Source organism: Spea bombifrons, chromosome 9 (genome assembly GCF_027358695.1).
Source record: "Spea bombifrons isolate aSpeBom1 chromosome 9, aSpeBom1.2.pri, whole genome shotgun sequence".
Taxonomy (NCBI): Eukaryota; Metazoa; Chordata; class Amphibia; order Anura; family Pelobatidae; genus Spea; species Spea bombifrons.
Window position 1 is genome coordinate 23153453 of NC_071095.1, and position 27042 is coordinate 23180494.

A 27042-nucleotide genomic window follows, 5' to 3' on the forward strand; every position below is an offset into this window, starting at 1 on the left:
TGGTGTTCACTTGTCTGACATTGGTTGTGATCTTTTTAATGTGAATGTACAATGTATGGTTGAACAGGCCGTGGTTTTGTGGGGTAGGGCCTCAAATGGTTTAGAAAGACTTTAATAAATAACCATTTGAGGCGGTTGGGGTGAACTGACGTTTAAAGTTATGCCAGCTGGCTTATAGGGCGGTTGGCAATTGGTGTTTTTGATTTAGGAAGTGCTCTGGCGCTTGTGCCAAGGGCTAAAGTGGTTTGGTTTATATGTATCGGTTATAAGTTATATGAAAGTTATTTTGTATGTAAGATTAAAACTAAATAAAAATCCACAGCCTGGTTCATCCAAGATTTATTGTGTTGTGTCTTTATTTTGTGTTTTGTTTTGTATATATGTTTCTTTAAATTTATTTAAATTAGGTCCCCCTAGGTGACAGAGGAAGCTTCCCGTGAAGAGCCGACAATGACTCGAAGGTGTGAGGAGGAGGAGGAGGATGCAGACAAAGGCACGGTTTATTTTGTGCTGCAAGAGAACACCGGTTACATGGCTCCGACCCTCCGCATCCTTGCTATCATCCATACCGTAATCTCGTTTCTCTGCGTTATTGGATATTACTGCCTGAAGGTACTGTATATACCGGCACGTGTCTTTCCTGTAAAATGTTGATAGAGTTGACCGTAGTGCCTTCAGGAACCTGGCCGATGAGTTGTAGGTCCTGGGATGATATTCCAGACGCAGGTACGCTATTTGCCACGCTGGCTGCATTACAGGCACGCGGAAGGCTTGCGTACGGAGGTCCTCTGTCTGTCCGTGTATCGGTGACACAGGGGGCAGTGCAGAATGATGTCGCTCTGTCTCCAGTCCTAAGGGGAATGGATGCTTTCTACCCCAGTCACCAAGCCATACCTTCTCCTTCCCTGACAATGCGTCCACGCCATGTATTTCACATGATGTTCACATACGTGATTGCAGGGATCCACCTGCCATGATGAATTAGTTTGTTTTTTGAGCAACACTGATTACATATGCGCCCATCGATCAATCCCAGCAGACCTCGTTTCCTTTTCCTATCCTTACCTGTAGGGCAGCGTTGATAATTATATTCCTAACAAAGCTCGGCATTGGGGATGAAGTGAAATGCCCTTTTAACACAAAGAATTCCACGAAATGCTTGTGTTTGACGGTTCGGCAATTCATTCGCAATAACAACAAACACCCTGTTTCCCCAGTGAGCTTCTAGTCAAGTGAATAAAGGCAGATTCCCACGGAAGGGATTAACTGCGGTCCCACCTGTGGCTGATCCGCTATCCGACACGAAACCAGACTAAAAATGTTACTAACAACGCTGCCAGATGTTCCGTGACCTTCTTCCCTCTCCCCAAAGGTTCCTCTTGTGGGATTTAAACGAGAGAAAGAAATTGTTCGCAACGTGGAGTTTGACGGTCTGTACATCACGGAGCAGCCGCCAGACGACATCAAAGGGCAGTGGGACCGGCTCGTCATAAACACCCTGTAAGTCGCGTGCCTTGGATCTGCCCTGTCTTATCATCGGTGGCCTGTGCTTCTTGGCTGTGGATATAAGCGATGGCTAGCATGGTTTTACAGTTCACGACTTATGCCGGGGGTTATATATTATATATATCTCTCTATATATCTAGATCTATATATGACATCTGTCCATGCACACAGGCATGGTGTGTCTTTTCCCAATGAGTAAAACGTATTGGGCTCTCGTATGGACGCCACTCTATCGGCCCCTGTGGCTGGAGCGGCTTTGAAAGAACACATGTATCCGCCATTAATGTATCTCCAGCTAGAAAGCCAATGCGGGACATCAGGCAGTGCTTCAGAGCATCGAGCAAAAGCCTTTCTAAGTCGAACCCAGCAGCGTCCAAGCTGCACTTTCCGGTTAGTCGTCCCAGTACTTTAGCAGGAAGGTGCCAGCGCATGTACAAACACAACAGACAGTGTGTTACCATTGGTCGTGCAGCTATGCAAAACGAATAACTCAACTGTATCCGTGTATAAAGTATACACACGCAGAGCACTCGTGTCAAAGCCTGCCGGTCAGAAACTATATGGCAAAGGGTGGCGGAGACGCTTCCAGCGTAGTGGATAACAAGCTAGATCTTAAAAGGGGGCAAACGCAGTATTGTATGTTTTGCTTGTTTGTTTGTTTGATTTAAAACAACATATATCCTTTTTCTGTGTTTTTAGGTTGTTTCCTAATAATGACTGGGATAAATTTGTCAAGAGGAAGGTAAGTAACGTAACTGGCCACATTTGCTTGCGATTCACTTCTCTAGCGGTGCGCTTAGTGGTCAAAGCAATCAGTATTTAAAAAGTTCTGAAAGATTCAGCAGCTTAAAGGGGCAATGATAGGGAAAATGTTTGAAAAAACTCCCTCAAACGAACTGTGCCAACAGCCATTGTTATTTTAGCCATTTCATCCATTTCTCCAATTCTGTCCAGCTGGTAGCCCCCGGAGCTGTTTGTTAGACTATGATCCTGTCCAAAAGCCCAATATGTTTAGTGGTATTATTACGTGGGTAACTAATAACCCCCAGCCAGTGACTCTCCTTCTGGAAAGCGGATACGCGGCACTGATCTGGAGTGCTGGCTGAGGGGCACGTCCAAAACCCACTTGACTGTATCATCGGCGCGTGCCGCGATCAGTCTCTGCACCCGACGCATTTTGCTTGGCTGATAGTGTGGCGCGTGCGTCTCCTACCTCATGTTTTTGCTAGCCGCAGGCTTAGGGGGATGTGGGATCTGGGTTACTGAGACATGTGCGATAAGTCATGTAGTGTTGTTGCTAACAGCAGGATTTTCAGACAGGAGCCCTTTAGTAAATATCCCTGTCGGTATCGTTTCCAGTTTGCCCGTCAGCTTTATCGCCGAGTAACAGCAATGCCGGTCGTGTGCACCGCGGAAAACCGATTTGCGCTTTGTCACTTTTCTGTGCAATTTCACATTGTGATCTGAGCGTTCCATCCACTGGCTTAAGTTACCATGGATATTAAGTCTCGGGGAAGAGATGTTAAGTCCCAGCTGAACGCCAGGTGAATTTACTGTACCGAAGCTTCCGGCGGCTACCTCTGTAAATTAAACAAGTCCCAAATAACATTCTTCCGTCATAGAGGGAGAATAGAAACGCCGATACGTTCCCGGGGAACGGCCCGGGGGGGATGCTTTCATTGATGTGTCTGTGATCGTGTGCATGCGCTCGCCTCTTCTTCTCTTTTGGTTCCTTTGATCTGCCAAATGTAATTGTTGTCTGTCTGTGATAATGTATTGTGGGACTTTACCACATCGGGTCACATTGTGCTGCGATAACCGCTTAGAGAATGTGTTGGTTGAACAAATGCTTTAAGTACCAAACGTCATGTTTCTCTGGGAGGGGGAGGGGGAGGGGAGGCAAGTAACGTCACCCAACCCAGTCTCCTTCTACGTTTAGTTTGTCGCCGGCAGCGTCTCTCCGTTTATCTGTTATACATCAAACAGCGCATCAAAGTGTGGTGTTATTCCAAATGACTTACCCATTAAATGGAATTCTGCAATGAAAGTTTATCAGTAATGCTGCCGCCCAGCATCGCCAACATTATTAACAATGCCAGACTTTATGGAAATAAATAGGGGAATGAAGAATCCATCTAAGTGGGGATTCAAGGTCAGTTGAACTCTTAGAAGCACGCATTCACCTAGTAAAGAGTAATCGTCGTTTATGTATCATTGTTATATTTAACATTTATGACATAACTGACCCGTTTTGATAGATTATTGCAGCGCGTGGTATTCAATCGCTTGTGTTTCTAGGGCCTGACTGGCCGACCTGGATAGTGGGCAACTTCCCATTAGGCTGGCAGTGCCTCATATATATAACAACAATAACAACTGTACGGTGTCTTTGTCAGCGCACGCTGTGCGAATTAAACTAATGAGCAGCTGAATAATAAATGGCGGTCTTATGTAACATGCGAGGTTTCTGCTTACGCGGATATTTGTCTTTTGTAAAGTGTTAGAGTAGGTGCATATGAATCTATGTGAGTCAGGAGCAGGCAGGCTTCATATATCCATGGGGAGGCAGAGTCTCTAGCGGTTAGATAATCTACAGAGAATACAAAGATCACATCGCCGTGACTCCTGTATCGTGTGTTAGTATGCAGTGTTGCAGTTGTGTGTGTGTGTGTCTATATATACACAGACACATATATATGTATGTATAGTACATGGTGCTGCACATTGTTCTGAGCAGGAAGGCCGGGATGTGACATTATAAGCTGGCGTTGGTCACGGAGGACAGCACAGTCCATTACTGACACGAGCCAAGGACAACCTGTTTCCCGAGTTTCCAAGTTGTTTACAAAGGTGACAGTAGTAAATCTGCAGAAATATAGGCAATGTTTCCTAGAAACTCCTAGGCTTTAGAAGCTGCTCCCCTTCAAATTCTCTCCTGTTTAAAGACGATATAGTTGCAGCCCTAGCAAACCATAACAGTGATCCATTCAAAATATGTGTTCACCTTAAGGAGGACCTTGAAAATTCAACAACCGTTGTGTGCAGCTTTTGTTTGTTTGCGTATTTAGGTGATCAACAAATACGGCGACTTGTACGGGGCAGACCGAATCGCTGAACTTCTGGGTCTGGATAAAAAACGCTCTAGATTTTAGCCCGGTGGAAAAGACCCAACCCGATGAAGGATCCCTCGTGTCATGGTGCGTAAATGATTGGTATCTGTAGGCCAAACAATATGGAAAGATGTAATAAAGTGTTGGGCTTATAATTGTAAGAGTGACAGTAAATATAATGTGCAATATACCGTATTTGCTTAATTATAAGACGAGGTTTTTTCCAGAGCAAATGCTCGGAATAATCGAGGTCGTCTTCTAATAAGACCTCCAAAAAATGTCTGCTGGGGCCGTGCTGCTTACCGCGCTTTGGTCGCGAGCAGCGTCTCTGCTATTAGCAGCAGGAGAACAGGAAGCTAGCAAAGTCCTCACATAACTCTACCTCCCCCCTCCTTTCTCTGGGGGCGGGGCCAGAGAAGTTGCTCGCGCAGACGGGCCCCTGCAGAAGTCTTTGAGTGAGAGATCTGCAGTTCAGGTAAGGGGGTTTTTGTGATTAATGTGTGAAGTATGTGTGATTAATGGAACGAATGAGTATTTAAATGTTTGTGAATGAGTGTGTGTGTGATAGCATGGATGTGTAAGGGGGTGGTGGTGGTAGCATGGCATAAAGAGGCTGTACTCCAACTCCTATCATCCCCAGGCAAACCAATCAACTCATTTGGCCTCTAGTATCATCGATATGCAGACTTACCTGTCTTCTCCCGATCTCTCTACATCTCTCATGTCCCGTATTACCAATTGCTTGTCTGCTATTTCTTCATGGATGTCACAACGCTACCAGGGAGACTTGCTGCAGGACTGCTGAAAGGTAAGTGCAACGGGGGGGGGGGGGGGGGTAGATAATAGGGAGGGAGGGAGGGAGGGAGAGGAAGGTTAGATAATGACCCCTGGTGTGGGGGGGGCAGCTTTCAACTTTGCCTCAGGTGGCGTTATGTCTTGGGCTGGCCTTGGTAATCCTTGACTCTAACCTTTCCTTTTTCCCTCATATTCAGTCCCTTGTCAGATCCTGCTGCCTGCACCTAAGAAACATCTCTCGCATCTGCCCATTCCTCACCCAAGAAGCCACAAAAAGTCTGGTTCATTCACTCATTGTCATTTCCCGTCTTGATTACTGTAACGCTCTTCTGGTTGGCATCGACTCTCTCTCTTCTACAGTATGTCCTAAATGCCGCCGCTAGGCTTATGTTCTTTGCACGTTGCTCCTTTTCTGCTTCCCCTTCTGTGAAACCCTTGACTGGCTCCCAATGACCTTTCGAATGACATTTCAAGTCCTGGTACTGACCCTCCATAATACTGCCTCCCCATACATGTGTGCCCTCATAAGCAAATACTCTCCTACTCGATCCTTATGTTCTCCCCATGGGCTAAGGCTCTCCTCCTCACTTATGACCTCTTCCTTTTCCCATCTCCAAGATTGATCTGCCCCCATATTTCTGGAATCTACTTCTATGGAACCTTCAGCTCTCACCCTCCCTCCCAACATTCATGAAACATCTCAAAACCCACTTGTTTGGAGAAGGCGCACTACCTCTGACCCTTTGTCTGTGCCTAATGCTTGTTTCGTCAAGATTGTAAGCTTGCGAGCTGGGCACTCTCCACTAGGGTACTGCATTGGGCAAAACAACTTGCGGGCGGTCTTGCTGGTGTTGCGGGCAGGTGGTCAGGCACTGTACCTGTGGGTCTTGGTAACCCTGCACAGTTCCGCAAAGGCTGCCTTCGTGTTGCTCCCTCACAGCATCTCTACTCTTGCTTGGCCCAGGAACCCAGCTGAGTCACGTGGTGTGATGTCACTTCCCGTGACTGTGCTGGGTTCCTGGGCGGATCAAGAAAAGAGATGTTGTGAGGGAGCAATGTGAAGGCAGCCTTGTGGGACTGTGCGGGAAATCTGCGGTTGAGGTAAGGGGGTGGGTGGGGTTGGCTACATTAGTGGCGGGAGCGGGTGGGATTGGTCACACACATGTTGCGGGAGTGGCGCACACACACCAGTCCTGTGCAGGGCTCTCTGTCCACCTAATGTATCGGTTTGTCTTAATCTGTCAATTCCAGTCTTGTTCTAGGCCTAGAATTTATGTATTGTATCGAGTGCTGTGTTGTTTGTTTGTTAGTGCTATCTATCTATGTGTGTATCTATCTACTAATTATTATTTTCTAATTCACCTGACCTTCTTCCTGGTGGAATACTACGCCTGCTCTCTCTCTTTCCCTCCTCTGCCATGTTTGTTGTAGCTTCCTCATGAATTATTGAAACCGAACAGCTGCTTGAAACACGACGCGGACTGTTCATTTTAGTCACAAGAAGTGGCCGTCTCTCGTCTGCTGTCGTGTTTTCTTTTTGTTCTGTTTCCGTTAGCAAAAGGCGGAAATTGCTGTATGATTTTCCTTTCCCTCCGAAAAAATGTCAAGATGACAGCGTTGTAATAAGAGGAACGAATGCATTAAACCCATAAGAAGTGTTAAAAAAGAGATGATGTACACTACAGGCATTGCTGCTCTACCCCCCCTTCCTTATACACCCCAGCTAGTGTACATATTAATATGATTACCTGATTTATAAGGTTCCTGTGTGTGTGTGTCATATGTGTTTGTTATTGCTATATATAATATTGTGTTTGTTTGTATATGTCTAATATGTTTGTTTTCCTATACTGCCTTATATGAAGTGACCTAGATTGAATCATATATCATAGAAATACTTGATGTATTGAATGCTGTATCATCATAGCATAGCACAAGTAGCGGTCCTGGCTGTATTCTCTGCGGTGGGTATTATTTATTTGAAGGGGTGGATGAAGGCGAAAAGCAATGCTTAAGATGTCCTCATAGCTTCCTCATTTGGAACCGCCGGCTTACATTCACAGTTAAGACGAGCAGATATTGGAATAGTGATCATTGGCACGCAGCGTGATGATGGAAAGCAGAGGCTTGGCTCGGCCCGGCTGCCTTCGGGTACAGCGTAAAGAAGCCGAGGGCCGGTTGTACGTCTTGTACCTGACTGAAGTGCAGCTCAGCACTTACTTACTTACACCGATGCTTTTTGTCTTGCAGCTGGTACTCACGGCGGGACTTGTAGCTGTTTGTTGTTGTGTATCTTTACACGGTGGTGGCCTTCAACCTTTCCCGTCGATTCTATAACAAAAGCGAGGATGAGGACGATCCTGATATGAAGTGTGATGACATGATGACGGTAAGGGCACAAACATGCACTTGTCCCAAATATGCACCCAACAGGCAAATGCTTGGTGAGTTGAGCTGAAATGACAACGAAAGTAGGGTGCGTCATTTATCAACCTTTTCTTGCAGTGTTCTCGTCTTTTCCACATGTATGTGGGGGTGAGAGCCGGAGGTGGCATCGGAGATGAGATGGAAGACCCCGCAGGGGATCCGTATGAAATGTACCGCATCGTGTTTGACGACGTCACTTTCTTCTTGTTTGTAATTGTCATCCTTTTGGCCATTATTCATGGTGCGTCCAATGCCTGCGTTCTCCTTATTCATGCCATAGTTCCTTCCTTATTAACCAATCGCTGCTGTGTTCCTATGTTCCAAGCAAGGTGTAATGACATATGCTCAGCTTTAGCTGGTGCTTGAGCACCTTACCCAGAAGTGGAGGTTTAAGCTCACCACCATGATGACTTTTAGCTCTAACTAACTAACTTCAATGTGATGTTATTAGGTGTAGTCTGTGTTGGGGTAAATACAAAGTATGTATATCTGTAATTAATATGTGCTTGATTAAGTTTATGTGTGTATATATGTATGTATGATAGCTGCAAGCCACTTAGGGGGGAAGTAACAGGAAAGACAGCTGTAAGAAGATATCACACCCACATACTATGTAGAGAAGGAAGGAAATGCATCACCTGGAGATAGGCATGGGAAACATAGCAAGTCTATAACATCACACGGTGGGGTCTTGGGAACACAGGACAGGGACCTCATTTACACATCAATAGAGAAATCCCTTAAAAAGACATTGTAGAAACACACACAGAAGGAGACTGGATTGGAGAGTCTCACCCTTGGCACATCACCCACACAGCATACACACTTAGCAGCAGATATTAGATAGATGGGATGTTTGTGATCGGTATGAATGATTGTCATCTGTATATACTGTAACTCTGGTTTTGTCTTTGCTGTAACATATATCTGGGCAGATTCTAATTAAAGCTCTCTCTCTGGTAAGAATCTTGGGTTGGCTGTTTTATTGTAATATCGGGTAGAAAACTTTAGTAGAACTAGACATATATATTATCTGGAAAAGGGGATCCGGTTATATGTTAGTTCTTGGAGGAGGTAACAAGGGGTATTACATTTATCATTAATACACAACGCAGAGCGGATTATTCTCCACGCATATCAATTGGTGGTATTGGTTTGAGAGAGGAGAAGTATATACAACAGTCTGTTTTGTCATACTTCCCAAATGTGTAACCTTAGAGTAAAGTATAGTTAATTGAGCGTTTGTTAACCTGATCCTCTGTAAAGGATGTAATACTGTATTTGCTTGATTCTAAGGTGATGTTTTTCCCAGAGCAAGTGCTCTGAGAAATACCCTCGTCTGAAAATCGGGGTTGTCAAATAGTTGTTACTATGAGACTAAGATCCAGATCCCTGCAGTGCTGCAGGGGACCTGGATCGTTCTGTCTTATGCCCTCCTCCCAACTTACGGGTGTTTCCGAGTCCCCCGTGTGTTGTCCGGGCAGTGTGTAAATGTCTATGCGATTTGTGTTGACAACATCTGCTGCAGCCGGAAGGAGGGGCGGTTAGCAGCGGGGGTTGTCTGCATCCATCGGCATAGACCTTCCCAGGCTGTTAGCGAGGAGAGTTCCTGGCACCGGGGGACTCTGATGTCTGACAGTTGGGGAAGGTGATGGATGCAGACAACCCTCTGCTGCTAACCGCACCTCCTTCCAGCTGCAGCGGAAGTTGTCTACGCGAATAGCATAGAGCTCTACAGGCTGGGGTTGTGTTAATCCTCTATATGCCCCTGTGCCTCCAGATTAAAAGGGGTTAAAAGGCATATAATGGGGCAGAGTGGCGTATAGAGGGTTAAAAGGCATTTCTGGAGGCAGAGTGGCATTAATGGGGGGTTAGAAGGCATTTCACAGAGCACTCTGCCTCCAGAAATGCCGCCTTATGCCCTCCATTTAACACTCCCTCTCTCCTCCAAACTTAGCAGAGTTTCCGAGTCCCCCGGTGCTTAGTCCGCTACATGATTGAGCAGAGTTTTTCTACGTGAATTGTGTAGAGCTCTACACGCTGGCAGGACTAAGCACCGGGGACTCAGAAGCAATGGTAATTTGGGGGGGGGGGGATAACACAGGAGGATCCAGGTCCCCTTCATCAATGCAGGGGATCTGGACTTTAGTCTCATAATCAGACTTATTTGAGTTTTGATTATAAGACGACCCTGATTTTCAGACGAGGGGTATTTTTCAGAGCATTTGTGCTGGACAAAACCCCCTCCTTGTCTTATAATGGAGCAAATACGATCTAGCTTTTCTTAAAAACCAAAGAGTTTGCATAGTTTCCATGAATGAACAGTTTCTGGTCAAACTTGTTCCCTATAGGTTTGTCTGTCTTCTAATTTTGGCTTTATCTCTTGTTTCTAGATTAATAATCAGATTTGGGGGGGGGTTGTGTTATAATTGGGCAAATATGGTAATTCCTAGATTGGTGGCAGCTGTGATGCAAGTCCAAATGTTTTTTTTTAGAGGGTGTTTGTTTGTTTGTTTGTTGTTTTACATATAGACAGTGTTATTGCTACAAGTGGTTGAATGACTGTAGTAAGTAAAGCAATCGTTTAGAAGTAAAAGTAAGTCAGTCCTTCCTAACTAACAAACCAACCAACCAGCCAACCCAAACATAGCATTGTTAGCTATTGTGTCTTATTAATGTATAGATGTTTGGAATGGGCCAATCCAATGAAATTGGTTGCTATAGTTCATGTGTGTATGTTGATGTGTTTTCATTGGCAATGTCATGTTCATTTGTTTTGTGTGTGTTTTGTTCAAAGAACAAACAAACCAAACCAGGTGTGATCATTGATGCCTTTGGAGAATTGAGAGGAGATCAACAATAGCAAGTCAGAGAAGATAGATATGGAGGTATGACTTTGAAATAGTAGTTTTAAGGGACAGGCCACTTGGCCATATAGCCTTAAGGTAGGGGATTGTTGATTCCAATATACTTTGATTGATGCTTTTCATTGAACAAAATACAGCGGCATAGCTGAGGATGGGTTGTGCGACCAAATAGATGTACATTTTGGAATGAATCAGTGCATTTTCGGATAGAAATCTGTAGGTATGATCAGATAACAAACAAAACAACAAACTAACTGTAACGGGTTCACCAAGAGAGCTGTAGTAACTCCCAGAGATCACCCACATGTATCCTCCTCTTGTCCCCGGAATCACTTCCAGCACCAGCCAGCATGCGCACCTTGGAACCCTGCTATGTGTACCCAATAAGTAGACACACAACTACCTTGAATTGAGTACAGCAGGAATGAACAGTTTATTGATGTAAAACATAGACTGATATAACCACAGAACTTCATTAACATAAATGAACATTGATAAACAGGTAGCCAACCCAACCTTTAATCCCCTTTAGCTACTGAATATCCCCCTGGTAGCCATCCTGTTAATGGGATTAGTTTAACAATGGAGTTCCTGCCTGTTTGGCAGCCAGGCTGGAGCCATCTCTGAGTACCTTGGGCCCCCTGTATGACAGATTATTCTGTCACACTAACAAACAAAAGAACAAACTAACAAACATACATGTCTTGATGGTGTGTATGGGGGCTGGAGTATAACTTGAATAGTTTGTTGATCTAACTAACTAACTAACTAACTAACTGCGAGTTAGTTCTATTATAAATGACCTTGGCTCTGCTCAAGATGGGATGGTGATGACATGTAAGTGATATATGTCTGTCTATCTGGTGGCTAATGTGTCAGCATTTATGATATGCTGTTTTTGGCTCATTGACTGTATTATTTAACGAATGTCATATCATGATATGTGTTGTGTGGCGTTAACGGACTGCAGTGACACGGTGCATGTGATGGTAGACGTCTGAGACTTGCGGGCATAGAAGGGTTAATGTGTATTTAGTCTTTTCAAACCAATGTTCCTTCATTGTATAATCCCGTTATGTTTATTGGTGCTGCTTCCTGTCTGCACTGCCATTATCTTGAGCTGATGATGGTATTGATCCTTTGTTGTGGTGTGAACTACTGGATTGTATTAATGAAATGCCTGAGTTAATTTCCTTATGTCTACAAAGTACTTGGTTGTTTGTAGTGTTTGACCCACCCCTTGTTTTCCTATATAACCTTGTCTGCCTTGAAATAAACAGAGAAGTCTTCCCCAAGAGTTTGGTGTGCGTCCCTTTCTGGGGAGGGTTGCGGCAGAGTCTTGGGATCTGTCAGCATTGAGCTTAACACTTGGCAGCCTCTGTAACGGCTGTACTTTGCGGCAGAGGGATCAATACCTGCCTCCCTATCCAGTGGTTAAAGGAGTCGATGCCTACCCCAGCTCAGTTCAAACCTGCTACCGTCTACTGACCCTTCAGCCTCGCTCCAGAAGTTTCCCCTACTGAGACCAGTATCCTGGGGGAGATACAGTCACCGACTTGACCCCGGTCTCAGCGACGCTCCTTTGTGGACGATCCATCCTGGGGGAGAGGCTGCTCCAGGTATCCGTATCGTCACAGAGATGCACTCATTGTCTTGTAATGTATCAGTGGGCGCTATTGGTGTACTGGGTGGCTGTAGCTGGGAAGGTCCCACTGTCCATGGTGCTGAATGGTCTGCTGTAATATTTATTTATTTATCCAGCTGTAATGGAGATATAGCAGTAGAGAGGCAGCCATGTTGATTGATAGTTTGCTACCTGGAAACAGTTGATTGATGGATTCCAGGAATATGGATGTCTGTGTGTGTGCGCGTGTGTGTGTTTGGGTATGTTGAGGAAGATGCACAGTAAGAGATCCAGGTAGTTACCTCTTCCCACTCCCGTATTCAGGATGTCACCCGTGCCGCTCCCCTCCTGTTGAATCCTCTTACCCGTTGAGTCAGACTTTCTGCCTCGTACACAACTTTCCAAACCTCTCTGAAAAGCCACTTGTTCAGGGAGGTGTACAACATTACAGTACTCCCAACCTTCATCCTAATTTCAGCCATTGGAACAAATGAACGGCTTCAACACACGAGAAGCAGATCAAGTCGTCCTCACCCAAGCCGTCCTCTCCTATCGTCTCACTCCCCTCAACCACCGGCTAGATTGTAAGCTCGCAAGAGCAGGGCCCTCTTCTCCTTTGCATCTGTTTTTGTTATTGTGTTTGTTTATAAGGTTTTCTAATGAATGTAACAGCGCTGTGGAATGGGCTGGCGCTTTATAAATAAATGTAATGTAATGTAGATGCTGACTGAGTGACAGTCAGACAACTGTATTATATATACCCAGACAGACACACATCCCCCAATGGTCAGGCAGACAAACAGTAAGATTCACAGTTAGCTGTTAATATTTTATTTCTTGATAGTGTGCTTGCAGATTCTGTGGAGCTGTTGCGGTTGGGAAAGCAATGTAGAAATACATACGTAGAATAACAAAGTGCCGCAAAGGGCTCCGCTCTTGTCAGCTTACAATCCAGTTGGAGCGGGAAGTGAGAGAATAGGAGAGGACGGGTCGGGTGGGGATGAGTTGATCCGGTTCCGATGATGTGTCGAAGCTGTTGATTGATTGCTTGCTTGCTTGATGATGATTATGATGGTCGGGGGTACTGGGAAGGAATGTTGTACGCTTCCTTGAGCAGGTGGGTTGTCAGAGAGGTGTTGTGTTGTGTTGTTGACGGTTGAGTACGAGGCAGAATATAAATATGAAATTGAAATGAACACCATTTTATATGAAATATACATGTTGTTGTTGTTGTAGACACTTTTGCCAACGTAGACGAGTCTTGTTAATGATTTCTTTCTCATCCTTATGTAACGAGATAACAACATACGTTTACCTGTCTGGATGCTAGGAAGATATTGACTCTTGTGTAAATAAGAACTTTGTACCTTGGTCTGTGTTTGATATGGAGTGGTTGTACCCACTATATGCTGAGTGTCATGATTAACTCATTTAATGTAGTGGATGCATGGAAGGGTAACCCAGCAGAGGTGGTTAGTTTCTTTGTTTAAGCATTCAATGAGTTAATCTGAGGTTGATGTAATGTGTTTCTTTGTGAATGCCCTCTGTATCTGTTCTGGCTAGAGGTGTCATCTTCCCAAAGGACCCCTGTGGTGATTGATGGCCTAACTGATGAGGATCCTTAGTTATAGGAATTCCATTCCTATCTTAAGTGTGGGGGGGTTTCCATCACCTTTACCCCACCATAACTTATTGGCACATCAAAGATGGGACCCGATTCTTGGGGATGGTGTCATATAAGCAGTCATGTGGTCAGAGGGGCGTTTGCTTGCAAAAGTCTGATTTAGGGACAATGCAGCGAGCTCAAAGCAGAACTCCATGATATACTCTGATCGGAACAACATCATAAGAACCATCTGGATTTAACGAGTTCCCACAGGCCTACTTATTGGAGAAACTCGTGAGTGAGGGTCCTGTGTTTAAGTCCCTTTGTTTTTAAGAACTGTTTGCTGTTTTATTTATCTTTTGTATGTCTTGTTTTTTGTAATTCAGGCACTGTGTAATCTTAGTATTTCTGTTATTAAAATATTCATAATTTAAGTCTGTGTTTGGGCTCTATTATCGATATCCACGAACCCTAAGAGAGGATACCACGTTACCATATTGTTATTAAGTTCTACTGGAGATATATATATATATATATATATATATATGTGTTGTTTGCCCGGGGTGGGTTGATATATATATATATATATATATATATATATATATATATATAGAGATAAAGGTTCTAGCTTGGATTTCTCACGAATCCGGTATCAAAATCGTGAGTGGTGGCAGACTACCTGGGGGGATACAGGCAGGATTTGGGGGTTAATTTGGTATAGCTTATGACTTGTTAAGGGGTCAAGTTAGTAAATCCAGAGGCCTGGTGCTATTAACCCCTTTATGCCCATGCCCTCCACACAGTCACGGCTTGGCAAGTAGTCCTGACCGTGACACTGAGTGTATCATTTTTCTTTGGGAATGGTTTTGTAGCAGTCCCCCTGTAATAGTATTTAAACCCGCTCGCAACAATGAATAAATTGAGAAGTGACTGAGAACGAACACCTTGTGTGTGTCTGAATTATTTACTTCTCTCAGATATCTGTGCTGCCGCTCTGAAGGTTCTGCAGATTTACTCAAGAGCTCCCGGGAGGCTTTTGGCTCAGGAGAGGTGTCCCCCGTATGAGGAGGGGCGAAATATTTCCACAGTGAGTAAGTCTGAGGGAACGGAGGCAGGGATTGCGATTTGGGGGGGGGTTGTGTTATAATGGAGCAAATATGGTAATTGGTTGATTGTTGCCAGCTGTGATGCACGTCCAAATGTTTTTTTTTTTTAGAGGGTTTTGCCTCTCTACCCGGCTCCCTGGTGTCTAGTGAAGATCTGTTGCTGACAGGAGGCAGAGTGGAGTATTTTAGGGGAGGATGAGGCAGAGTGGAGTATGGGAGGGGGAGGAGCCAGAGTGGAGTATGGGAGGGGGAGGGGCCAGAGTTGTATGGGAGAGGAGAGGAGGCAAAGTGGTATATGGCAAAGTGGGAGGAGGAGGCAAAGTGATGTATGTGAGGGGGAGGAGGCAGAGTGGCGTATGGGAGGGGGGAGGAGGCAGAGTGGAGTATGGGAGGGGGAGGAGCCAGAGTGGAGTATGGGAGGGGGAGGGGCCAGAGTGGAGTGGGGGAGGGGGAGGAGGCTAGAGTGGAGTACGGTGGAGGGGCCAGAGTGGAGTATGGGAGAGGAGGCAGAGTGGAGCACGGGAGGGGGAGGAGGCCAGAGTGGAGCACGGTGGAGGGGCCAGAGTGGAGTATGGGAGAGGAGGCAGAGTGGAGTACGGGAGAGGAGGCAGAGTGGAGTACGGGAGGGGGAGGAGGCAGAGTGGAGCACGGGAAGGGGAGGGGCCAGAGTGGAGTGGGGGAGGGGCCAGAATGGAGCACGGGAGGGGGAGGAGGCAGAGTGGAGTACGGTGGAGGGGCCAGAGTGGAGTATGGGAGGGGCCAGAGTGGAGTATGGGAGGGGGAGGGGCCAGAGTGGAGTGGGGGAGGGGGAGGAGGCAGAGTGGAGCACGGGAGGGGGAGGGGCCAGAGTGGAGTACGGGGAGGGGCCAGAGTGGAGTAAAAATATTGCAGAGATCAACAAGAGCAAGTCTGAGATGATATGGAGGTACAACTCTGAAATAGTAGGTTGAAGGGATAGGCCACTTGGCCATATAGCCTCAGGGTAGAGGATTGTTGATTCCAATATACTTTGATGCTTTTCATTGAACAAAATACAGCGGCATAGCTGAGGATGGGTTGTGTGACGAAATAGATGTCCATTTTGGAATTCCTCTGCATTTTCGGATAGAAAACTGTAGGTATGATCAGATAACAAACAAACAACAAACCAACAAACATAAATGTCTTGAAGGGGGCTGGAGTATAACTTGAATAGTTAGTTTGTTGATCTAAGTAACTGAGAGTTAGTTTAGTTAGTTATAATAAGATATAGATATATATATAGATAGATATATCTATATATATATATAGATATCTCTATATATCTATATATATATATATATAGATATATCTATCTATCTATATCTATATCTATCTGTATCTATCTATCTATATCTATCTATCTATATCTATCTATATATCTCTATATATATATATATCTCTATTTATATCTATATATCAATCTATATATATCTATATCTATATATATATCTCTCTATATATCATCTATCTATATATGTATAAATATATCTATCTATATGTATATCTCTATATATATATATATATGTATAAATATATATCTATATATATATCTATATATCTCTCTATATATCATCTATCTCTATCTATATATCTCTATTTATCTATCTCTATATATAGATATATATATATCTATCTATTGATCGATCTATATATATCTATCTCTATCTATATATATATATATATATCTCTCTATATATCATCTATCTATATCTATCTCTATCTCTATCTATATCTATATATGTATATCATCTATCTATCTATATATATATGTATAAATATATATCTATATATAGATATATCTATATATCTCTCTATATATCATCATCTATCTCTATCTATATATATATATATCTATATCTCTATTTATCTATCTCTATCTATATATATATCTATATATCTATCTATTGATCGATCTATATATATCTCTATGTATATCTATATATGTATAAATATATCTATATCTATATCTATCTATATGTATATCATCTATCTATCTATCTATATATATGTGTATAAATATATATCTATATATCTATTTATCTATATCTATCTATATATATATCATCTCTCTATATATCATCTATCTATATATATCTCTATGTATATCTATATCTATATATGTATAAATATATGTATATCTATATATATATGTATAAATATATATCTATATATATATATATATATATATCTATATATCTCTCTATATATCATCTATCTCTATCTATATATATATATCTATATATCTATATATCTATATATATATATATATATATCTATATATCTATATCTATATATATCTAAATCTATATATATATATATCTATATATATATATATCTATATCTATCTATATATATATCTATATCTATCTATCTATATCCATCTATCTTTTTATATATATATATATATATTTATTTATTACCTTGACTCAGCTTAAGATGGGGTGGTGATCACATGTAAGTGATTGATATATGTCGTCTCTCTCTGGTGGCCAATGTGTCAGCATTTATGATATGCTGTGTTTAGATCATTGACTGACTGTATTTATCAATGAATGTCATCTCATGATTTGTGTAGTGTGGCGTGGTGTTAATGGACTGCATGGTGTACACACACACAGAGATAGATACACTCATTGTCTTGTAATGTACCAGTGGGTGCTATTGGCGCACTGTGCGGCTGTAGATGGGAAGGTCCAACTGCATGGTCTGCTGTAATATTTCTTTACTCAGCTGTAATGGAGAAGTTGCAGGAGAGAGGCAGCCATGTTGATTGATTGATGACAATTTGCTACCTGGAAACAGTTGATGGATTCAAGGAATATGGATGTGTGTGTGTGTGTGTGTGTCTGGGTATGTTGAGGAAGACGCATACTAAGAGCTCCAGGTAGATGCTGACTGAAAGGCAGAGACTTTTATTATATATATACCCAGACTGACACACATCCCCCCCAATGGAGACACAGTAAGATTAACATTTATTGATAGTGTGCTTGTAGATTGTGTAGAGTTGTTGGGGTGAGAAAAGCAATGTAGAAATACATCATATATACAATAACAATGTGGCGCAAAGGGCTCCGCTCTTGTCAGTTTACAATGCAGTCGGCGGGGGAAGTGTTAGAATTGGAGAGGACGGTCGGGTGGGGCTGAGTTGATCTGGTTCCGATGATGCGTTGCAGCTGTTGATTGATTGATTGATGGTCGGGAGTACTGGAAAGGAATGTTGTACGTTTCCTTGAGCAATTGGGTTTTGAGAGAGGTTTTTTTGTGTTTTTGAGAGTTGAGTTTGAGGTAGAGATTGTGAGGGAACGGAGGCAGAGATAAAGGGATTTAGGTGCAGTTTTGTGGAAGGTAGGGAGAGGAACGAAGGTGGGGAGGTGCAGTGAAAGCGGTGATAGAGTTTATAGCATGATACGTGGGATTACCGGGAGCGTGGGTTTTAGAGGGTTTGTGGAGGTAGGTGAGGCTTAGGGGGTACGGGGGTGCCTCCTTACCTGTGCGTATTTCTGGTGTGATTGGTCTGTCCGCTCTCCGTTCCGCTCTCTGATCCGAACTCTGTCCAAACTCGTCCACCCGAGTCCACTTTGACACGACTCCACTTCGACACGCAGCTCCACAAGACTAAGCAGCTCCTACACCGAGCAGCTCTACAACCAAGCAAGCTCTACCAAGTCACTTCCTCCAGGATATAGGGCAGGAAACCCAACCCCATTGGTCGGCCAGGCCAACGAGCAGTCGCACCTGGGCTAAACCCCGCCCACCAATCAACAACCCTAGGCTCCATGGAAGCACCACACCCCACACAGTTAAAGGGACAGCGCACTCTCTCCCATATACTCACAGGAGCATTATGGGAGATGTAGTCCTGCAGCAGCTGGAGGGCCGCAGTACGAGAACCCCTGCTTTTGGAACCTAAGTAAATCAAATCAATACATATATCACATAACTCACAAGCTCTTCCTCCACATCAAACACATTCATTACTATTGTTATTTATTATGAAATAAACAAAAGCTATTGCTTGTCAATTAATTGTATGCTCATTCCCATGGCATATCATCATCATACATACAAATAACTAGTATTATGATGTAAACAAACAAACAACTCCTATATAACATGTTAAGAGTCAAATCTTAATTACTTAGTTACATGCGCTTGTAAAGAGGTAAACAAACAAAATCTGAAGATTGCACACACACCTGTAACTACGTCAACTAGAGGCATTCATCTACGCTGACCTATCCAAACAAATACACAGAGAAGAACATCATTGGAAATATCTCATGGACTTACCTCACATCTCAATGATTCACTCCCTTTTTCCTTCCATTGCCATGAAACCATACTGCCCACAACATCTTCGCCCCAAGAAAATAGATATTATCTGTCAACTAACCAACAACAAACATGTCACTCAGCAATCAAGATGACCACACAAAATCCACATAGACAACACTACCTACCTGTTACTTTCTTTTCACAACCACCTTTCCGTTGTCACAGTTGTTGCTGTCCATCAGAGAGTGCTGCCCGTGTACTGCAATCTTATTCGCTGCATCTCTCGTCAGATGACAAACAACATGAAAATTTTCCAGACAAGCCAGAATGCCCCAGGATCCAAACTGCTCCTAAAAGAAAAACAACCGTCAAAAAACAAAACATCACAGAAAATGAGGACCAACATATGACCCAAAACGGCTACACTCCCACCTACCCAACGTCACAATCACCTCCTGACGCAAACCCCCATCGCGCAGCTTCCATAGTCACCCGAATCCAGAAGTAATGGAACCCAAACTCACTAACCGACAAACCGAGACTCGCAAGAGCCCACCTAAACAAGGCAATAAACTGGAACCAAGACAAAGGGGAACCGTCCATATGCAAAAGCAAAGGCCCCCCCAACCCGAGACCGTACCGCAAGATAAGCCTCCAGACAGCCATGCGGACAAACCGCAGAGCCGGGTAGCGCCTTCAAAACAATAAAACGCCCCCTGCCCTCCTGGTCCGTCTTGGACCTCCGAAGACCCTACCAGACACCCCCGCTGGAGAGCAAAACATCATCAAACATCAGGCCCCCAGGGACAGACTTGCTGGGACTCACTAGCTCGCCAATACGGAAGGCACCAAAAAAGGAGAGAACAAACGCCAGCCTAAACAACAAGAACTCCTCCTGCGACACACAAGCCCCATCCAGAAACGTCACCAAATCCAACAGCAGGGGGTATGAAACCGGCCTCCTAGTAACCCGGCTAACAGCACCCCGCCGGTACCCCCGCAGAGCCTGATGGACCATGAAGTGCTTCGTGAAATCAGGCTCACCCCCGGCCTTACAATGGAAAACCAGCGCCGCCATCCGGCGACCCAAACCAGCAACAGATACCCCACTACTAAACCAATAACCCACCAGCCGCAACAGGCCCTCCGCCCTACTGAGACCCTCTTCCAAGCTGGAAACCTCAGCCCAAAAAGCACTCCATTCACCCCAAACCTGATCGTAAAAAACACACGTGGAAGGGACCAGGCAACGTTGCAGAAGGACCTCTACTCCAGCTCGCCCAGACTCCGCATCCAAGCCGGAAAATCCGTGCCCACCTTGTCTGCCCCGGACACCAAAGCGAACAATCGGTCCCACTGCAAACGACAAAGGGAGTCAGCTATACAATTGTCAACACCAAGAACATGAGAAGCCCAGAGACACATATTGAGCTGAAGACAACGCAACACCAAGCGCCGCAACAATCGCAAAGCGGGAACCGAGGAAGAGGTGAGGTTAGAAATCGCCTGAACCACCCCAAGGTTGTCACACCAAAAACCAACCTGGCGATTAGCAAGCCCATCACCCCAAACCTCCACCGCCACCAAAATGGGACACAACTCCAAGAAACTTCAATTCTTACTTAAACCCACTCGAGCCCAGCAGGCCGGCCAGCTCCCCACACACCAACTACCCCTAAAATAAGCACCCAACCCCACCACTCCCGCGGAATCCGTCCACAACTCCAGGTCCACGTTAGTGACCGGCTCCTCCATCCACAACGTCCGACCGTTATAGTCCCCCAGAAACAAATCCCACACCTCCAGATCCTCCTTCAGGGATCTCGTAAGCCACAAAAAATGATGCATGGCCGATACACCAGCAGTCGCTAAAGACAAACGCCTCGAAAAAACCCTGCCCGTCGGCATAACCCGAGACGCAAAATTCAACTTTCCCAACAAGGACTGCAACTGCCGCAAAGTGACCTTGTGCAGCCGCCGAAAACTCGCAACCAAAAAACCAAGCTCAACCGCTTTTGCCTCAGGGAGCCGATAAGACATGTCCCCCCATTTCAATACCCAACAAACACAAGGAACTACACGGCCCCTCAGTTTTATCAGGTGCCAACGGGACACCAAAAAGACGCGCCACCTGTTGCATTGTGGCCAACAAAACCGCACACTGAGAAGAACCCGCCGGACCGACACACAAAAAATCCTCTAAATAATGAAGAATGGAAGGGAGACCCGCAACTTCCCTAACCACTCACTCCAGGAACGTGCTAAACTTCTCAAAGTACGAGCAAGAAATGGAGCAACCCATCGGGAGACATCTGTCAACAAAAAACCCATCACCCCAAAAACACCCCAACAAATGAAAACCGTCCGGATGCACAGGCAGGAGACGGAAAGCAGCCTCAATATCAACCTTTGCCAACAACGCCCCCTACCAGACACCCTCACCCAATGCGCCGCCCTGTCAAAAGACGCGTAAGAGACCGTACACAGAGCCGGGTCCATACCATCATTCACCGACTGCCCTTTGGGACACGACAGATGATGGATCAACCGAAACTTGTTCGGCTCCTTTTTGGGCACCAGGCCCAACGGGTACACCCGTAAATCAGGGATGGGGGGGGGAAAGAAACAGACCCGCCATCCTACCCAACCGAACCTCTTTAAGCAACTTGTCAGAAACAACAGCCGGGTTGGCCAACGCCGACTTAAGGTTACGCGACCGAGTAGATAAACCCTCAACCCTAGACGGAATGCCAAAACCTTCCCGAAAACCCTCCTCCAGCAACTGGGCAGCATCATCTCCAGCCACACCGGAGTCTCCCCTTTTTCCAGCACCGGCCTTTTCATCCTTTTTGCCGCTTGAGGCACTTAGTAAGCAGGTGTGCGCCACTACAGCCAGAGCATTCCTGCTTAAAGCAACACAATGTGCCCCACTTGCACTGCCCCTCATTAAACTTCCAGCAGTACCCTTTCTGTACTGGGACTGTTCTGGGAGTGCCGGCTCCCATCTGAAAAGGCTGAGACCTAGGACGACCCGGCGTCATAACGCGCAGCCACAGCGCTATATCTTTATTGTCCCAACGGACCCCAGGACGCACCGCCATGAGCTGACAGAATTGCTCATCATACCGCAACCACGCTTGCCCACCATAAACCCGATACGCTTCCACAATCGAGTCAAGGTAGCAAAATAACCCAGAACAATGCTCAGGCGCCTTCTCACCAATGACACTGACCAAAATTGCAAAAGCATGCAGCCAATTAGAAAAGGTGCCAGGAATCAAATGGTATCGCCGCTTCTCATCATTCTCTTTTTTTAATGGCCTTATTCTTAGACGGCCTATCCAGATTGAACTTCTCCAGAGGAAGGAGCCAAAATATTTCTACATATTCCCCCTTCCAAATCTTGTACCACACTTCTTGCTTTAAATGCGTACCCAAAGGAGACTCAAAACAAACATACACCTCTCCACGGGCAGCGTCAGCCAGCCGAACAGAATCAATGTCAGCGCGCAAACCCCCAGCAGCCAGGTCAGCAGAAACGCTACTAGCACTAACCGGAGCAGTAACAGGAGCCGGCGCTACCAGCCCCAGACGGCACCCCAGTAACAGCCGGTGCAACACTACAACTCCGCAAAGCACTGAGACCTCCAGCCCCAGGCACACCACATGACCCCCAACACCTGCGCCGGCAACACACCCTGACCCCCCAAACCACATGTCGCCACCAGATCACCAAAAACTGAAAGCAATTGGAGCACTACCGACGACCTATCCCCAGAAACCGCAGGCCGGACCTCGACAAACCAGGAGCAGAAGAAGGTCCCGGAGCCGGCGAGGAGGACATGACCCCGGACAGCCGCTCCCGGAGCCACTCCACATCTCCCCCGGCAGCCTCCTGAAGTTCTTTGAGCAGGGATTCCATACTGGAAGTCATCTGGAACCTGCAAGACAAAAGGTCAAATTTTCTTTAAAATGATTGCCCCTATAGGCCACGACCCTTCCTTATATACCCCCAAGGGAGAGTAATTACCCCCTCCCTTCTGGCCCTGCACGTGCCACCAACTTAACACTTTCAGTGCCAAAATTTTCGCTTAGTCACGCCTTAACCCCTTAAACAGGCCTGACCATGGGTACCTCGTCCACACTACATTCATGTTGCCCCTCTGTCCAATTCTTTCCCTCCGGGGCTGTTCTTGACAACAGCACTCCTGAATAACACACAAAACAGATTTGCAGGTATCAAACAATTATAATTCACATAAAAAACCTCTGCATTAAAAGCTATAGGTAAACCCCCCTAAATTATACGCATAGATCACAGCTTGCACACCCCCAAAGCCAGCCCTGACACATCCACACTGTACACATAAAACCAGACCAGCACCCAAACAGGCCAGAATGAGTCAACATTGTCCCCAAACAGCAGAGCGTATGCCATCTTTCTCCCATAAACACACTGCCTGTGCCATCTTGGTCCCCAATGCTGAAACACCCTGCTTTTACCATCTTTGCCTTTTTCACAAATCAATTATACACCTAGGATTCACACAAACACTTTTACAGTCACTCACTAATTCACTTTCATTCACACAATCATTTATTCTTTCACACAAACTATTAACACATATTCATTCATTCCCTCACTCATTCTCACAATCCAGCCACACATTAATACATTCACTCTCTCTCATTCTGACTCTTTATTTCAATACTCTTGCTACCTCCTTTCTCACTATCTACCCCCTCTCCCTCCCTTCTCCCCCCCTTCTCCCTATCTACCCCTTCCTCACTATCTACCCTCTACCCCTTCCTCACTATCTCCTTATCTACACTCTCCACCATTTGAAGTTCACTTACCTTGTAAAAGTCCTGCAATGACATCACGAGGCCTCTATCTCCCTGCTCTGCCACAGCGCGCAACCAACACAGAGGCGAGTGAAAGGCACCAAGCAGTTGCTGAAAAATTAGTCCTGACCAACCACTTTTAACCCTCCTATATGCCACTCTGCCCCATGATATGCCTTTTAACCCCCTTTATGCCACTCTGCCTCCAGAAACGCCTTATACCCCCTATATGCCAGGGGGCATATCATGGGACATAGTGGCATACAGGGGGTTCAAATGCATTTCTGGAGGCAGAGTGGCATATAGGGGGGTTAAAAGGCATTTCTACAGGCAGGGTGGCATAAAGGCAGTTAAAAGGCATATCATGGGGCACTCTGCCTCCAGAAAAGCCTTATACCCCCATATAACACCCTCCCCCCCGGGCCAATTCAAGGCTCTGGTGGGCCCTGGGCAAAAAATATAATAGTGGGCCCATCCTTCTGCCTTCCCACCAATCAAATGCAAAAACTGGGGAGTACAGAGGCTTCTAGTAGGGGAGGGTTGCAGTTGAGGGCCCACTAGCCCTGTTGCAACCACTACTAGCCTCTAATCCCTCCACTACAGCCACTGCCCCCCCTCCTTATGCAATGGAGGCCCAATGTGCTCTTGGCTGGGTTCTTATTTTGCACATTTAAAACATTGCATCGGTAAGCCACAGCAAGCTCTGAACACCAGCGTCGCTAGCATCTTTACCTGTCGTCTGTCTCCGTTTTAAAAGGAGCTGACGCTCTATGGTCAACAGGTAGTTTCACAAACAAACACACATGGAGCTGACTGCGTCTCATCTATGACAAGCCCACCAAAGTGTTGGAGAGCCATATTCTCAAAGTTGTCGTGTCTTCCAATACGACAAACCTTCCCGGGAGTAGAGCTTTAGCGATTTCAGCTGCACGCTGTACGATACATCGATCCGGTGCTTGAGAATTCTGGAGGAAATTGGATAACAACTACAACTGTTCAGGCAGCTGTAAAGATCCAGCCTTTTTTAATGAAGGAGACACCAAAGCGTGCATGCGTGTAAAAAGCTGCCTTCGGTACAAACAACACACACACACACATCTTAGGAAGGGACAATCACCGGGTTCACCACGCAAGTACTTTTTGTAAGCGACGTAGTACACATTCAGTGTGTGGACCTCGAGAGCCGCAGGGCATCCCACCCTTCATGGCCTGCACTAGTTCTTGCCACCCACTGGCATTGAAGCGCTCCCATTAAAACCAATGGAAGAGCTGTTTCTGCATAAGCAAGCCAGTGTGTGCAGGGGGGGTATTCTTTCATCGCTTACTTGCGTGAACCCCCCATTGAAGCTGGCTGTGAGCTTCCCGCACATCACCTGGAGAAAACTGGAGATTTGTGCTCTGGAGCATAGAGGCATTAAAAAAAAAGACCAGGCAAAGACTGAATGTACGTCCCAGACTTTTTCACTTACCATGTCCTTCGGGTGTCGCCTGCAGGTCATTCTCCTCACATTCTGCTCCCACAGTGGGTTAGCCGCTTGCCTCAGCGGTGAGCGGCGCTTCCAGACCCAGCAGAAATTCCAGATCCTCGTCGAGTGCAGACTAAGTGGGATCCTGGGTGGTTGTTGCCCCCCCGTGATCTTTGCCCGGGTTCAGCAGGGGAAGTGACTCTTCTTGCGTGGAGCCCACAGGTGCCCCCTTAGCTACATGACTACCGATAGTTGGAGCTAAGCTTGAAGAGTTCATTACCTTCAACTGAGGGACATCATGAGGAACCTCTTCCTAAAGACGAGAAAACAATGAAACCATCCAGTTCAACTCGACACGCACAGAGCGCCAGAAAGCATAAACATAAAGACCTCCAATGTTAAAAGCATACAACAAGGAGCAACCACGCACCTAAACTACTACCAATCAAACCAAAATCATATATTATACTCTACAACAAAGCATAGAATGTTCTTGAAAGATTAATAATTAGCATTACATACATTACATTGTATACACGATGATGTCACTGAGAATAATAATAACTTAGACAAATCAGCTCAATACCCTTTGCTGTGCTCCATAGCAAGCGGAGGTGTCGTTTGCTCTATATCTGCATTAGGAACCATTCAGTCGGACCCCCAGCAAATCCAAACGCAGTCGGTAATATAACAGCAGAAACTATTGTGATTGATATATCTATATCATGATACAACATATTACATTCAGCATGGATCGAGTTTCCGCAGACTGTGTTCTTCTTTCCGATACTGCTGCTTTAACTCCGCTCCGTACCTATTGGACCGTCACAAAAAGGTAAATTTCCTTTCTTTGGCCTATGTTGCAACATTATTACACAGATCTCATCTACACACACCAGACAAGCCAGAATGCCCCAGGATCCAAACTGCTCCTAAAAACAAACAAAGAAAAACAACCGTCAAAAAACCAAACATCACAGAAAATGAGGACCAACATACGACCCAAACAGACTCCCACCTACCCAACCTCATAATCACCTCCTGCCGCAACCCCCATCGCGCAGCTTCCGTAGCCGCCCCAATCCGGAAGGAATGGGACCCAAACTCACTAACCGACAAACCGAGGCTAGCAAGAGGCTAAACAAGGCAATAAACTGGAACCGAGACAAAAGGGAACCGTCCATATGCAAAAGCAAAGGCCCCCCCAACCCCAGGCCGTACCGCAAGATAAGCCTCCAGACAAACCGCAGAGCCGGGTAGCGCCTGCAAAACAATAAAACGCCCCCTGCCCTCCTGGTCCGTCTTGGACCTCCAAAGACCCGACACAACACCCCTGCTGGAGAGCAAAACATCATCAAACATCAGGCCCCCAGGGACAGACTTGCTGGGGC

At 45.4% G+C, this 27042-nt stretch overlaps 3 long non-coding RNA genes and 1 pseudogene across 3 annotated transcripts; 2 read left to right on the forward strand and 2 right to left on the reverse strand.

The window, feature by feature from the left end:
* Positions 1-450: 450 nt before the first annotated feature.
* The window catches only part of LOC128504391 (ryanodine receptor 3-like), a 35206-nt pseudogene continuing 8614 nt past the window's right edge, over positions 451-27042 (forward strand).
* On the forward strand, positions 14424-14876 carry LOC128504962 (uncharacterized). Its single transcript, XR_008355513.1, has 2 exons — positions 14424-14484; positions 14557-14876. It is a non-coding gene; the product is annotated as an uncharacterized LOC128504962 (long non-coding RNA).
* On the reverse strand, positions 17942-18714 carry LOC128504961 (uncharacterized). Its single transcript, XR_008355512.1, has 2 exons — positions 18554-18714; positions 17942-18269 (listed from the first exon to the last, which is right to left on the reverse strand). It is a non-coding gene; the product is annotated as an uncharacterized LOC128504961 (long non-coding RNA).
* Positions 19392-19668, reverse strand: LOC128504963 (uncharacterized). Its single transcript, XR_008355514.1, has 2 exons — positions 19526-19668; positions 19392-19453 (listed from the first exon to the last, which is right to left on the reverse strand). It is a non-coding gene; the product is annotated as an uncharacterized LOC128504963 (long non-coding RNA).